Genomic DNA, 10,065 nt, shown 5'->3' with positions numbered 1-10,065 from the left:
TGAAATTAGCTAGACATTGAAGTAAATAAGTACTGTTCAGCATACTGACAAAGGTTTCCTGGTTGCAAAACCATGCCACGTGAATCTTAGAATCAGTTTGTCAATATCTATAAAACAGACTGCTTGAATTTTGATTGGAAATGCATTGTATATATAAACATGGGAAAGAATTATTTTAACAATGTTGAGTCTTACAACCTGCCAATAAGGTATATACATTATCTTCACTTACTTAGGTCTTCTTAAATTTTTCTCAGCAATATTTTTTAGTTTTCAGTACATATCTTTCAGATTTATCCCTAGGCATTTCATATTTTAATGCTATTATAAGTAGTATTATTTTAAATATTTCAATTCCTATTTATTCCTAACATAGATACAATCGACTTTTGCAAATTGATTTTGTATCCTACAACTTTGCAAAGTTCACTTATTAGTCTCAGTAGCTTTTTAATGGATTTCATTGGGTTTTCTAAACAGACGATCATAGCTGTAAATAAAGAGCTTTGCTTATTTCTATCAAAAAAAAAAGTCACTTTCCCAACTTGGCTATGTCCTTACACTTCTCTGCTTTTAACCTTTCTTTTTTCTTTTTTTGAGACAGAGTCTTGCTCTTTTGCTCAGGCTAGGGTGCAGTGGTCTGATCATAGCTCACTGCAGCCTCAAACTCCTGGACTCAAGCCATCCTCCTGCCTCAGCCTCCTGAGTAACCAGAACTATAGGCATGTGCCACCACACCCAGCTAATTTTTTTTGTAGAGATGGGATCTTTTTTCTTTTTTTTTTTAAGGGGTGGAGGTTGTGAGGAGGGGTGCTCAGTTTCCTTGTTTGTTTTTGTTGAGACAGAGTCTCACTCTGCCGCCCTGGGTAGAGTGCAGTGGCATCATTGTAGCTCACTGTAACTTCTAACTCCTGGGCTCTAAGAGATCCTTCTGCCTCAGCCCAGCTGGGTTTTTATAAAATTTCTTTTTGGTAGAGATGGGGTCTCACTCTTGCTCAGGCTAGTCTCAAATTCCTGAGTTCAAGCAATCCCAGAGTGCTAGGATTACAGGCATGAGCCACTGTACTCAGCCTCAATTTTGATGTTTTTAAGAGACAGGGTCCTATACCGTCACCCAGGCTGGAGTACAGTGATGCAATCAAAGCTTACTGCAACCTCAAACTCCCAGGCTCAAGCAATCTTCCTGCCTCAGATTCCTGAGTAGTCGGGACTACAGATGCATACCACCACAATGGGTTAATTTTTTTAAATTTTTGTATAGACAGGGTTTTGCTACATTGCCCAAGCTGGTCTCAAGCTCCTGGCCTAAAGCAATCTTACCTCCTTAGCTTGCCAAAGTACTGGGATTACAGGTATGAACCACCATGCCTGACCAATTTTTTTAAAAATAGAAAATGTTTTTTCTTAGTGCTATTTCGAAACCAGATACCAAAAGGAAGACAAGTTATACTCCAGCATTTCTAACAATACATTTTTGAATGCTTCCTTCTCTCCTCAAAAACTATACATTTCCTTAAAAGTGGGCTTTATATTTATATTCTAGAACCTGGAACAGTCCCAGAGGCACAGGAAGTATTAGACAAACATCAGCAGAATCAACATGAGTTCCAGCATGGAGCTAACCAGTCCCTACACCAAAAGCTGCTTCTGAATTGGCAACAGGTTTGTTATAGGAGCGAATCTACAAGTCCAAGAGCCAGGCCACAGAGGCAGACAGGTTCCTCTGAACTGGGCCGTGCTGGGGAGGCAGTTGCTGATTACTCTGCCTGTTACAACCACAGCTATTGCCCTGTCTCAGCTGTCAGCCAAAGAACAGGTCTCCACTCACAGAAAAACAAGGATGACCTCTGCTGTGGGGAAAAGCAGAACAGAGTACTATCAGACAGCTTTGGAGTGAGATTTCTTACAGGAAGACAAGCTGTAGAACAAAGTTGATGGAAATGGTGAAAGCAAAGCAAACAGCTCTGCATCAGTTACTTACCTCAAATGACCTGTTTTATCCCTTTCTCAGTTTTGAACCATTTAAATCCTGATTTTGAAAACAAAGGCCAGGACTGTTCCTATTTCCCAGCTCAGCAAACATCACAGCCACTCCTGATAATTATCTCACCTTCCTCAAATGCAGACTACTAACAGCTAAACTGATCAATCACCACAAGACAATGTTCACTAAGGACCAAACTTTAATATTTCAAGGGCATCCCAAATGAGTTACTGGTGCAGTTACATGAACTTCCATTCATGCCACCAAAGCAAGAACCATAAATTCTGAACATTAAAGCTGATTACCTCTTTGGATACATAACAACAATACATTAAAGCATGTCACAAAGTGCAAAAAAAGAAGGCATCCAGCAGAAGAAAAACCAGCTCTTGGAAAAGCTGGAAGCAGAGGGCTGATTGTCCTAAGATATTCCTTTTGGAGATCATAGTCCCAGGATATAAAGCTGTCTCAGCCAAAAAGAGGTCTAGACATGGATTTTGATGTATTCTTATTACAACCAAAGACAAGCTCAAAGAAAACAGAGGTTCAGATTTCCCACGGCTGCAGCTGGATCATGCATCAAAGAGTACCTCTTGTTTACTTCTCATGTGTAGGCTGAGCAGGAAGCAAGCAGCAAGACTTAGCCAGTGATTCTGACTCCAGGCTGACATCTCTGCGCTTGAGCTCTGAGCTCCTCAGGCAGGACAGCCTGGAATTGCTCTTGCACCAGCATTTCCACAATCTGCTCCTTTGTGTGAATGTCAGGTCTCAGCCACTGTCCAGCAAGCTCCTGAAGATGTCTGAGGACATCCCTGGGACCAGCTGCATCCTCATAGCGGAACTTCCTAAACCTCTGCCTGGAAGTTGCAGGGTTGGGAGGATTCCTTTGTGGTGTGTTCTCAAGGTCTTCAACAGTGTCTTCATCCAGGCTCTCTGGTGGGAGCCCAGAAGGCTCTCCTGGAACCTGGACCTGGGAAGCTGGTATTAGGATGACTTCTGGCTCCTCAGCCATCATTTCATTTAGTAGTGACCGCATTTGATCATTCTGGACTTCCCTGTTTCTTTGTGTCTCTGGGTATCCTTCAGTCTCCATTCTGGAACTCTGGGAAAAAACGTTTCAGACTCCTAAGCACAAAGAGAAAAGTCATGGTCAGCAAAAACAGATGACAAAGGCTGTTAAAACACCCTGATCTCATGAATCTGGTCCAGACCCAGGTTCCATCAAGCCTTCCATTCTTAACAGCATTCCTTAATTAAGCTACTAGAAATTCTACTTTTGTTTTCCCCTTGCTGGATCAACTGACACAATTGACAAAATGTGCCACTAAGAAATGTAGATTCTCAAAGCAGAAAGAATGAAGAACACTGGCCTTGCTGCAGAAACCTGCATCCATTTTTTTCTCCCATCATGCTAAGACAAAAAAAAATTGTATATACATGATTTCTTTGGGAGGTGACCAAGTCATGGGTGTTTGCTTCCTCCCACCATTTTTATAGAACATTTGCTATGTCTACAAAGCAATTTATGAAGAGGTGCTAAAAGAGAGAAGAATAAGATCTGTTCATTTATATCTACTGTACTGCCTTTTCTACCTCTAACCGTCACTTTTATGATGGTGAAAGAACACCAAGTGTTAAAGTGTTAAACACTTGAGGCAGCAGTGAGCTATGGTCACGCTTGTGGAGAGCCACTGCACTCCAGCATGGACAAGATAGGCAGACATCTCTTTAAAAAAAGAAAAAAAAAGTGACCAGGCATAGTGGTTCACGCCTATAATCCCAGCACTTTGGGAGGCTCTCTTGAGACCAGAAGTTCAAGACCAGCCTGAGCAACATAGCAAGACCCTGTCCCTACAGAAAACTTTAAAATTAGCTGCACATGGTGGTATGCACCTGTAGTCCCAGCTACTGAGGAGGCTGAGGCAGAAGAACCACTTGAGTCTAGGAGTCGGAGGCTGCAGTGAAGTATGATAGTGCCACTGCACCCCAGCCTGGGCAACAGAGTAAATAAAAACAAAAAAAAGGAAATACTCACCAGTTGCTAGTATTTAAAAAAAGAAGAAGAAGCCTCTAGGTTAAGATCAGAAACCTAAGCTGCTCTATCAGTGTATGGAGTGTATGGGAACTTGTCAGAATCCCAGCAGTGTACACGGCCAACACTTTGGATGTTTCAGATTCCAGGATTATCAAACCAGCTGTAGTGGGAGGAAGGGGGAGGCGAGCAAATTAAACACCTGCAAAATGACAGGGAAAAAAAAAAGCCTTTGCTTCATTTGATTAGGGCCCCAGTCCAAAAGAGGGGTTATTTGCAGAAAAACCACATCCTATGTTAATTTACTTTAAAAAAGAAAGAGACTTCAATGACAGAACAGAAATGACTAAATTCATTTTCACATCAGGGTACATCAAAAGGATACAAAGGTTATGATGCAGTCACTTTTCAAGGATCTTTTTCATTAACGCTCTCTTCTCCCAAGGAATTGATGGCTCCCTAGTCTACACAGCAGGAATGTGGACACTCAAAATCCCTCCCACTTCAGACTCTCTCAAATCTGTTCAGAGGTCAACAATCACCAACACTGACCAGCTGCCCTGCATTAACTAGTTCCCAGCACCTAGTTATCCCTTCTTTCATTTTTTTTTTTTTGAGACAGAGTTTCACTTTATTGCCCAGGTTAGAGTGAGTGCCCTGGCATCAGCCTAGCTCATAGCAACCTCAAACTCCTGGGCTCAAGCAATCCTCCTGCCTCAGCCTCCCAAGTAGCTGGGACTACAGGCATGTGCCACCATGCATGGCTAATTTTTTTCTATATATATTAGTTGGCCAATTAATTTATTTCTATTTATAGTAGAGACAGGGTCTCACTGTTGCTCAGGCTGGTTTCGAATTCCTGACCTCAAGCAATCCACTTGCCTCAGCCTTCCAGAGTGCTAGGATTACAGGCGTGAGCCACCGCGCCCGGCCACTATCCCTTCTTTCAAGGTTCCCTGACCCATTTTCTGGGAGCCCTGAATTGATTCTAGACCCTGTAGCTTGGATATTCTTGAAGTACACCAATTCTTCTTATTTTTTCGGTATTTTTGCTCAGTTAACAGGGTGTGCCCATCCCCAAAAGAAAGTTGGCACTAACCTAGGGTGATGAGAAGGGTAAAAGCAGAATACCTGCCGACTCAGGGGTACCTTGGAAAAAAAGAAAATATTTAGTCCAGGAAATGTTGGGTGAAACATTGTGGGAAAGCAAAATTTTGGGGAAGGCCGGGCGCTGTGGCTCACGCCTGTAATCCTAGCTCTTGGGAGGCCGAGGCGGGCGGATTGCTCAAGGTCAGGAGTTTAAAACCAGCCTGAGCAAGAGCGAGACCCCGTCTCTACTATAAACAGAAAGAAATTAATTGGCCAACTGATATATATATAAAAAAATTAGCCGGGCATAGTGGCGCATGCCTGTAGTCCCAGCTACTCGGGAGGCTGAGGCAGAAGGATCACTCGAACCCAGGAGTTTGAGGTTGCTGTGAGCTAGGCTGACGCCACGGCACTCACTCTAGCCTGGACAACAAAGTGAGACTCTGTCTCAAAAAAAAAAAAAAAAAAAAATTTTGGGGAAAACCTAAGTGACTATCAACAGGGAAATGATTAAACCATCCAGTGGAATGCAGTGCAGCCTTGGGAAGAATGAACTAGGCCTGAGGGAGCTGATAAGTAAAGTCCATAACATACCACAACATGACCAAGGTGCAGATCAATGTGTAGTATGATCCCATCCGGGGAAATTAAAGCTACACACAAATAAGCAAAATAACCTGATATATCCAAACAGTATGTGGATATTATCAAAGAAACTAATTGTATTTACTTCTGAAGAACAGGAACAGAACAGGGAAACACTTTTCATTTTATAACTTTCTGTATTGTTTTCTTTTTAACTACAAATATGCATTTCTTTCACAACTCAAGAGGGAGGAAACTTTTCGGGTTTTCCCTTCCTACCCAAAACCTTTCTGAGTGAAAAGCCCTAAGCCACTTAGGAAAACACCCTCCTATTAATTTTTCTAGCTCCCAGTACCTAAGGTCTTTACAACCCTGGCTTCTAGAAATAGTCTCAACTGTCAGTAGACTAATTCTCAAGGTTAGCTCCGAAAGATGGACGACCAGCTCCACAATTTAACCAGCTAGTTAATCCTATCAGTCTCATAAGACAACCCGCCAAACACAAAGCTTAACCTCACCAGTGAATAACTCTAGTTTACTGTGCAGTTATTTTCTATCTGACATTGTACAGAACGTTATACACACACTCTCCTCTATATGATCTTCTCAGCCACTCAGGTTAAACTGCTGACACAGCTACTGCCCCAGGAATCTCCATTAACAGCCGCAACAGCTGCTACCATTTCTGGAATTTTATGGGCCAGACACGCCGCTGCTTTCCCTCACCCTATCCTCCCAATAACCCATGGGGCAGACACTGTCATTTCCATTCATAGATAAGCAGACTGGGGCTCAGAGACAGACCTGCCCCAGGTCGCAAGGATAGAAGGCGGTGCGACAACTCAACCCAGAAAAGGAATCCCAGCGACTGAGCGAGGAGCTGAGCCCGGCTCCTCCCACCATGCAGGCGCGGCTCGGACCGCCTAGGCCCGGCCGAGAAATGGGCTTCCGGGACTCCAGAACCGGGCCCTCCACTTCGTGAGCTGAAGCAAGGTCCAAGGCCACGCCAGCCCGAGGACCCCACAGACCCCACGGGCAGGGCGCCCCGCTCCTGGGGCTGGCCGCCACGCGGGCCGCCCGCTCGCAACGGCCCTGCGCAGGGGACAAGGGAGAGAGGGAGCGTTCACCTGGGCAGGTGCCACCTCAGGGGGCGAGGGAGGACCAGGGTGAAACCCTAACCCCGACACTGACTCCAGAAAACGGATACCAACACTCCGTTGCAGAGCTTTGTCGAGCACGGCCGGAACCGGAAGCCGCGCCTCCGCCCGGAAGTTGAACGGGGAGGGGGACTTGGGTTGGGAGGGCTGGGTCTCTCTAGGCACGGTGGTGCTCCGCAGCTTCGTGATTTTCGGCCTTGGTGCTCTTTTGGCCTCCTGGGTACGGTCTCCTTCCTATGGTGCGGAGCTTTGGGAAGCTTTTTCGCGTCGAAGGGGTCGTTTGTCCTTTGAGCGCAGTCTGCAACTGCAAAATGGAAAGAGATGAAGCGGGAACTGAGACACTCTAGCAGCCCGCCGGCAGCCGAGTCGGCGAGGCTTTCCACTCAGAGGAAAGAAACCGAAAGAGTGCGGGCTGGCCGCTGTTTGGAGGCAGTGGTTCTGTGTGGCTTCCCATGGAATCACTCCATGGGGCAGCGGGCACAGTCAGTAGTCCCTGCCTCAGTGTACCCAGACAGCCGTGGGCATATGCCCGTGGGAGTTTGACAAAGTCTGTCCAGAGCGGTTCCCTGTGTGTTAGGGGGCTAAGTCTCAGCACTGTGTGCCTCTTCCTCAAGACTCTCCAACTGCTACCAGACTAGGCACTGTAGCCTGGTGGTTAACAACTGCAACTGTGAAGTCATCCTGATCTGGGTTGAGTCTGGACACACAGGTTACAAGAGAGTCAGTAAGAGGAAGTACAGAGATGCCAAACCAACCAAGGCAGCCCGCCCATCTCGCTCTTAACCCTGAAGGGGAAAGGATTTAGCTGTGAGGGAAAGGCGGTCAGTTGGCTCATCCCTCTCTGTTTCCAACAGGCCTATCAAATGGGGCTAGAGGATTAAGAGGGACACCCCAAAGCCTCTTTGCTGCGTTATCACCCAAGAGCCAATGTCATTGTGGAAAGGAAGATGTGCCCTTTCTCTACACTGCCACCACTTGTCTGTAAACTCCTAGATGGCCAGGTGCTCCAGCTGGTGGGTCAAGAACCAGGATTCCTTGGTCTGGCCCTCCCCCTCCCCACCAGAGAAACCCAGGACCCTTCACCCACTTACTCTTACAACCCTGCGTCTGCCTTTTACCTCCTCTCTCAGCCTTGGTTTCCCTATTGTGAAATGGAGGGGTGGACCAGATAAAGTACTTCCAACTGTCTCTCCCAAACTCTAATGTTCCTTGGGAGTGCTTCAGAAAGCTGTGGGAGGTGGGGGGATGGCGCTTTGAGTCCCAGAGCAGTTCGATTTTATAGGTTTATAAATTTATATGAAAGTATATGGGCCAGGTGTGGAGGCTCATGCCTGTAATCCTAGCACTCAGAGAGGCGGAGGCGGGAGGATCACGAGGTCAGGAGTTTAAGACCAGAGTGAGCAAGAGCGAGACCCTGTCTCTACTAAAAAGAGAAAAAATTAGCCCAGCGTGATGGAGTGCACCTGTAGTCCCAGCTTCTTGGGAGGCTGAGGCAGGAGGATCACTTGAGCCCAGGAGTTTGAGGTTGCTGTGAGCTGTAATGATGCCACTGCACTACCCAGGGCAACAGAGTGAGACTCTTGTCTCAGAAAAAGAAAGGAAAGTATACATGTTTAGGCTCTCTGTAAGTTTATTGTACCATTCAAGGTAAAGTTCAAATTTAGTGCTTTGCCCCACCCCCCTCATCTTTCCTCACCCTCCTGCTATGCACTCTGCTCCTTCTTGTTATTTTGCAGACCTGACAAGCTCCTCTTTACCTCTCTTGCTGATCTCTGCTTGCAGTTCTCTTTCCTGAGATCTGTTCACCCAGGTTCCAGCTCAACGGTAGCCTTTCCAGAGCAGCCTTTGCTGCCCCTGTCCCCCACCTATCCCAAAGGCACTCACCCAATCTCTTTATGACCTGTTGCCCTGCTTTTGTGATTACTGTTTGTTTTCTTTTCTTTTCTTTCTTTCTTTCATTTTTTTTTTTTTTTTTTTTTTTTTTTTTGAGACAGAGTCTCACTCAGTTGCCTGGGCTAGAGTGTCGTGGCATCAGCCTAGCTCACAGCAACCTCAAACTCCTGGGCTCAAGCAATCCTCCTACCTCAGCCTCCCGAGTAGCTGGGACTACAGGCATGCGCCACCATGCCCAGCTAACTTTTTCTGTACATTTTTAGTTGGCCAGTTACTTTCTTTCTATTTATAGTACAGACAGGGTCTCACTCTTGCTCAGGTTGGTTTCGAACTCCTGACCTTGAATGATCCTCCCACTTTGGCCTTCTAGAGTGCTAGGATGACAGGCGTGAGCCACCACGCCCAGCCTATTTTCTTCTTTGTTTGAGGTTTTTTCAGAAATGGAGTCTCATTCTGTCACCCAGAGTACCGTGGTGTGATCATAGCTCACTGCAACCTCAAACTCCTGGTCTCAAGAGATCATCCATCCTCTTTCAGCCTCCAAGTAGCTGGGACTACAGGCCCACCTCACCATGCCCGGTTAATTTTTGTATTTTTTGTAGAGATGGGGTCTCGCTCTTGCTCAAGCTGATCTCCAGTTCCTGGCCTAAAGCCACTACCTGTTTATTTTCTATCTAATCTACTAGAGGCAGAGTCTACAAGGGCAAGGACCTTGTCTGTCCTGCCACCCACTATGCCCATTAACCTGAAATACACGAAAGGATCAGCAATTTTAAAGAGTTCATTAGTCTTAAAGTGAAAAGCTGATAATAGTCATCCAGGAAACACAGACTTCAGAGAAATGGAGGTCAGTGCTCCTAAGCTAAAAGTTAAGGTCTGGCTTATACAGGCAGAAAACAAAGAAATTTAGTAGTATTATAACATTTTCTATACAAGGTTGGTTTATGGTTACAACAATATAATTAGTTACATTTTGTTTTCTTTTCCATTGCATTCTTTTCTTTTTGTTTTTCTTTTCTTTTCTTTTCTTTTCTTTTTTTTTTTTTTTTTTTTTTTTTTGAGACAGAGTCTCACTTTGTTGCCCAGGCTAGAGTGAGTGCCATGGTGTCAGCCTGGCTCACAGCAACCTCAAACTCCTGGGCTCAAGCAGTCCCGCTGCCTCAGCCTCCCAAGTAGCTGGGACTACAGGCATGTGCCACCATACCCAGCTAATTTTTTCTATATATATTAGTTGGCCAATTAATTTCTTTCTATTTATAGTAGAGACAGGGTCTCGCTCTTGCTCAGGTTGGTTTCAAACTCCTGACCCCGAGCAATCTGCTTGC

General features: G+C 45.5%; 1 long non-coding RNA gene across 2 annotated transcripts; it reads right to left on the bottom strand.

The window, feature by feature from the left end:
- Positions 1-2,165: 2,165 nt before the first annotated feature.
- Positions 2,166-6,953, bottom strand: LOC105873611 (uncharacterized). 2 transcript variants are annotated; one of them, XR_002221526.2, is made up of 3 exons: positions 6,818-6,953; positions 5,116-5,165; positions 2,166-3,109 (listed from the first exon to the last, which is right to left on the bottom strand). It is a non-coding gene; the product is annotated as an uncharacterized LOC105873611 (long non-coding RNA). The 2 variants fall into 2 exon arrangements; XR_001155129.3 differs by lacking the exon at positions 5,116-5,165.
- Positions 6,954-10,065: the final 3,112 nt, after the last annotated feature.

The sequence above is a fragment of the Microcebus murinus genome, chromosome 2 (assembly GCF_040939455.1).
Source record: "Microcebus murinus isolate Inina chromosome 2, M.murinus_Inina_mat1.0, whole genome shotgun sequence".
Classification (NCBI taxonomy): Eukaryota; Metazoa; Chordata; class Mammalia; order Primates; family Cheirogaleidae; genus Microcebus; species Microcebus murinus.
Note: the sequence above shows the minus strand (reverse complement) of the source record. Positions and strands in the feature narration are given on the sequence as shown.